Below are 6,238 nucleotides of genomic sequence, written 5' to 3'. Positions count from 1 at the left end.
CACAAATACAAGGATATGTTGCACAATCTCAGTCGGGGCTGGCACCAGCTTTCCAAGCAGGTGCTTGGGGCGGCAGTCCGTGTCCAGTGGCGGCAATTCAGCAGCACCTCCGCCACTCTTTCCACCACCGCTGCGGCAATTCAGTGGCGACTGCTTGGGGCGGCAAAATTGGTAGAGCTGCCCCTGATCTCAGTTTCGTGTAGCTGCCTAAACTTAGACTGGTTGATGCCCTGGTCCTTCCTTTTCATCCCATGCCTCTCTACCTACACTGTGGCAATCTTTGGAAATACTCTGTGTAAATTATTTTCTTTGAACTCCGTTTTAATCTATCAGAATATCTTCAGACTAAAACAATACCTAGGTTTATATTCTTTTTGGGAGAGCATTTAAGCTTGTACATCTCAATGCCTTTTGAAAATGTTTAAGCAAAATTGTGTGTATGTATATGTGTGTATATAATAGGGTTAATGTAGACCTTTTCTGCACACTTAACCCTTTCACCAGCTCTTTATTCAGTTGTTGCTTTTTGAATAGGTACACTGTTAACACATCTGTGCAGGATTCAGATTTAAATGATTTCATAAATCTACAGAAAAGAGGACAAAGCTACTCAGTTCTTGGTAAATCTTTTTTACCTGGCTAAGTCTTAAAATATGGTAGTATCATAACTATCTTATAATGGCTGCTGGAGACAACTTGTGTCCTGCCTGTAAGGTAAGACAATTTTAGCATTAGATTTTGTTTCAAATTCTGTTTGTTTATAGTATACCATAAAACTTAATGGAATAAACTTGAAATGGCAGCTTTGAAGCTGACAAGATTTTTGCTTTTTCAGGCCACAAGTGTATTGAGACAGCGATATGAATGATCTGCCAGAATTGTCATATTTGACATTTTTTGTAGCTAAAGAAATCCTACATCCTGCTGTGCTACAATGCAATATGTTCATTACTCATCCCAGTAATGTCACCTTGGCTTTGCCATTTGCCTCTTCCTCAGAGACCACCTTCAACACAATAGACTACAGTTATTCTGCTTATAAAATAGGTAATAGATGAGACTAGTTCAGAACTCTGACAGTCAAAGCTTTGACTGTGGGCTACCACAAATAGCTTTTGATCTGCTGCAGATTTGCCTTCCTAATCATGCTAGTATCAAATCCTGATATTTGTCTTTAACTATTTGGCATATGGAAAAATGGCCTTGTAGAACTAACCATGTTGTTGGAACTAGATAAAACTAGTTCATCTTACGTGGACATTTATGAATTAGTCTTTATCTTTACAAGTTGAACTTGAAATATGATGCTTGCCTTCTAACTGCAAACAGTATATTAAAAGTAGCAAATATGTTTGTATTTATTGTCTGAATCATTTGCTGAAGGATGAGAAGATCCAGGGCAGTAAGGCTAAAGCAGAGTCTGTGAGACTGCTCCATGCTGGTAGCTTCCAATTGAAGCCCATTTGCCCCTCTCCCTGCCCCTAAACAGACTCCAAGAACAGCACTTTGAGCTTGGTATGACATCCGGACTCAGAGGCGGTCCCGGGGCAGTTAGTGGAGAGTAGTGATAAACAGCCTTCTAGAGTAAAATGGAGCACCTCTTCCCCCTAAATCTCCAGGGGGGAAAAAAGAGGTCAAAGACCTCTCTTGGCTTTGCCACTAAGGAGACTCTGTGACCTGGTACCAGTACCACTAGAGCTTCACAGGAGTACACAACCCACAGCTTGATACTGATATTGAAAGGCTTTAGGCCTACTCCAAATGGAGTCCCACAATATGCAGGCCCATTATGGATAAAAGTGGGGTTATCTATTACACTATCTGCTCAGCTCTTTGGCACTGAATAGACCTTTGGTGCCAGGAAAACCCTTGGTATTGAGCAAAAGAGTGGTACAGTCTCAGTCAAGTACTTCATCTCCTATAGGAACAACCCTCAACTAGGACCTCATTCCTCTACCTTCAGATATATGTGGTGGAAGGACCTGAAGGTGTCTGCTAGCTGAAGGGTTACATTTAGCTTTGATGTGGGATATGAGAATTTTCCCCCCTACCAACCTCCTCTCCCTGCCTGTAATGCAGCATCTATCTCTTATGCCTGTCTCAAGTGCCTGTTTCTTATGAGTGTAAAAGTTTATTCTTCAGCAGCTATTAGTGGTGATTTGCCCACATTCTCATAGGGTCCACTCCCCAGAATTTGGATTTGAAAGGAAGTCTAGGCTATCCCATAGTCTTTTTGTTTAGAGCAATCAGGCTCCAATGTCCTGGTACCTATCTCCCTGATCTCCTTCTCCATTTCTTTATAGTGCCCCACTGGGGCAGCAGTAGAACCCCTGGGGCCTTTTAAGGAAATACTATCCTCATGCACCCTCTTATACTGAGTGAGTCTGGCAACAGCCCTCCCACCCTCAAGCTCCTCCAGTTCAACTCCAACAACTGGAAGAACCCTTGAAGGAAAAACTACGCATTATCAGCCCTGGCAGAAATCCTTCCTGTGTCATGGTGTCTGGCTGATGAGAGCTTTCAAGAGCTCATGAAAAGAGTAGCTGAGGCACTCCAGATTCTACCTGAAGTTCTTCAAACTATTAGATGGTCTTATATGCTTCCATGTCAGGACAAGTTGCCTCCCAATTCAGGCCCTCTTATAGCCCGCAAGAAATGTGGCAGACTCGTCCTACCATTTCCCTGACTGCTAAGAAGACAGAAAATAGTAATGGGAGAAGAATATCTATGCTCCCCAAAAGTGGCAGCTACAAATGAAAGGAATAGGCAACCCTACTCCTACCCATCTCAACCTGAAGCACTGAGACTTCTGTCTTTAAAATGTGTTTTAATCTCCTTTCCCACACACCCATCCTAGATAACCAGTCATCTAAGGCAAAGAACAATGTTACTCTTACACATAGATGTGACTTTAAAACACTGAAATACCTAATTACTTTTCTGTCCAATAGCAGGCTGAATTGTTGAAATGCTTGGAAACTGTTACTGGACCATTCTGACTTAGTTTACTGTCTCTTATTTAAGCGAAAACCCCAAACAAAGAATACTATACAGCTTGACTTTTTTTTAACTTCAACATAGAATCGTCTCTTCAATGTTACCATCCTTCTTATAAAAGATAGAGCATTACATAAACTGTCACTTATTTGTACAAGAAATGAGGAAATACTGAACAAACTGTCATGAAGGACAAGATCAATTTCTTATTAAAAATGCCAGATTTGCTGTAATGGGAGTGAATGTAGGACAGCAAGGTACTTAAATGTAGCCAGTTTAAAGCTGTGTTAGTTTAAAGCTGCAGCAGAAAACCATATAAGCAGAAACAATATCCCAGAGCGGGGTGGTGTGAAGGTTTTTGATGCAAGACATTGGTAAGGGTCTATACTGCATTTTACATCTAGGTTAGTAGTTTCATTCTAGGCCAGAATAGTATTACAATCTGAACAATGTGTGATTTATGTGACATGACTTCGTAGTCTTAAAATTTTAAAAAGCACCTAAGTCATTTGGGAGCCAAATCTATGTTCCAAAGTGCCTAAGTCACTGGGGTACTTTCAGAAACTGTCTTTGTTCACTTGGCAAGGGATAGGTACACAGGCCATACATAATTGCTATCATATTGTAATTGGCTCCTTAACTAGTAGTCTCAATAGAGAAATGCTAAAGTTACTTTCCAATTTAGGGGGGATAATGTAGAGCCGTGGTTCTCAACTTACCATTGTGTTATGTAGGCTGCAGGTTAAAAGCCACTGCGCCAGATACCCACTGGCCTGCCCAGCCCTGTGCTGCCAACCTGCCCCTTCCCCTGGGGGCCAGACCCACACCACACACTGCACCAATCCCCTGCCCAGCGCTCCACTGCCCAGAGACACCCCCCTCACAAGACTTGTATGCCCAGCACCTGCTGCGGTGGCGGGGCCAGGAGTGGAGCCCCAAGTAAAACCTGGAGGTGCTGCAGCACTCCCCGCACACCTGTAGTTCCTGGGCATCTGCTGCCCTTTAGACACCCCTTCACTGCCCAGAGCCCACCCAGCGCCCCACTCTCCCGCACCCTGCCCCCCTGCCGCAGTCACTGACCCCACTGTTGGCAGGAGTGCTCCAGCAGGGCTGCTGACACCTCTCCCCCTCAGCCGGCCCCACCCCCTGCCAGACAGGGAGTGGCAAATCTTGATTTTTTTTTTTTATAGCACACAGTGGGGCTGCAGCAGTGTGCTAATTGGGCTGCATGTGGCCTGTGGGTTGAGAAACAGTGGTTTATAGAAACTCATACTGTAGATGTTTTCAGGAGAAGAGAGTTCAAGCAGCTGAGTAGGCAACTTGGTAGTCTTAGCGCTCCAACTATTAGTCCAGGCTGTTGCCTGGAATATTTTCTTCACCCTAACTCCAAGGGAAGCCACTAGTGAATATTTACCTCTTACATTTTGCATGGAACAGAAAATCTGTGCGCTCCTTAACAATTAAAATTGTCCAATTTAAGGAAAACACAAGTAAGGCTGCCCCCTTTCCTTCTTTTCTTTCTCCCCCTGCCCACAATTCAATTATCCTGAATACTGATGTATGAGTGTAGACTTATGTATCCTGGGAATGTGGCTAACCTGACTTCAATGGAGTTATGCCAGATTAACATCAATATAGCAGAGTAAAATTTGGTCTTATGAATAAACAAAGTAAAATTTACAACTATGCTAACAATGAAGTGAATACTGATTACCTGCCAAGAATTCAAAGGCACAACCAGAATTTTCCTAAGGAGGGGGCCCAAAGTGGAAGACATGGAGGAGGCAGCATGAGATAGCTGGCCAGGATTCAGGGGAGCAGGGTCTGGGGGAGTCCTAGGGCTACAGCTCCAGGAAGAGCTACTGCCCGCCTCTGCACCCTCGGCCGTGGTGGACACTGACAGCTTCAGTCGCCATTTCTTCCAGGACTAGTCCCAGCTGAGGACCTCTTATCCCACTCACCCACTAGAGAGACCAGGACTAGCTGGGATCTCTTCCTCCACTTCTCTCCCACCAGAGTGATGAGGAGAGACTGAATTTGTGGTAGCATCTATGGCCAAGAGGACCACCCCCCTATCTGCCTCCCATTGCACCCCTGTAAGAAAGTGAAGGAATTTCCTTTACCCTACCCTCCTATTGTATTTGCACAATTGGCCAGGAGCATTTTCAAGGCTTTTATCTCTCTTTGGAAAGCTTAGTATTGGTCCCTGGAACTAGTTAACTGCATGATATAGATGTCAAACAAGTGCCTGTGGGCTGGTTCAGACTAGCTTGATGTATTTATTTGGCCATCAGGGTAGATACAGATTCTTTGCAATGTCTAATAGGACCCCTACAATTACAATACCGTGAAATTCCAGACTTAAAAAGCTGAAATCATTAAATTTATGATTTTTAAAATCCTAGGATTGTGAAATTGGTAGGACCCTACTGATAGGAGCTGTAGGGAAACTGAATTTGAGATTCCTGAAAGGCGGAGACAGAAGTAGATAAAGCTCTGAATTCCAGGACACAGAGAAGGCTGCTGTTTTCCACACTGAATAGTTCCTCACACTCTGGGAAGGGCCAAGACCTGTTAACCTGTAAAATCCAAAGCCCTTTTTAGGGCACCACCCTGAGTAAAACACTGGCCTAAAAGCACAATGGATTGATTTAAATCCAAGTGGAAAGCCTCAATTTAAATCAGACTATAGTCAATTTTTCTATTTGTATTACAGTTATATACTAAAGAAAGGTGCATTCTCATTGGTTGATATAACCATTGAAACATGTTGATTTTCAACTAACTAGAACCTTTACACTAGATTTGATACATCTTTTTGCTAGTAGCTTGGAGGGTTCACTGTAACTCTAAGCAATTATTTCTTACTCTCACGTTTTAGAGAAGGAACAAAGTAGAGCCACCGATCTTGGCCTCTAAGGGACCTGTACTTCTCAAATAGAGAATCCCTGCTCCGCTAGCCGGGCAAGCACCGGAGGCATCTTGAAGAAAAGCCTCTGGTTCAGCCAGTTTCCACCCTCCTAAACAAATCTGTCAGCTGGAGGGGCTCGGGCAAGGATCACCTCTACAAGCTTCGGGGGCAGGGGGCAGGAACACCTAAACCCCCCACACGCCTTCAAGCTGCTGAGTGGAGCAACTTTGTCCCCCCTCCCATAGACAACCCCCCGGAACAGTTGCCAGGGGAACAATCTCTTTCTCCCCCCCGCTCCCCCAGGAAAAAAGCTGGAGGGAGTAGCCGTGC

The sequence above is a fragment of the Lepidochelys kempii genome, chromosome 1, assembly GCF_965140285.1.
Source record: "Lepidochelys kempii isolate rLepKem1 chromosome 1, rLepKem1.hap1, whole genome shotgun sequence".
Taxonomy (NCBI): Eukaryota; Metazoa; Chordata; order Testudines; family Cheloniidae; genus Lepidochelys; species Lepidochelys kempii.
This window is presented reverse-complemented; position numbering follows the sequence as displayed.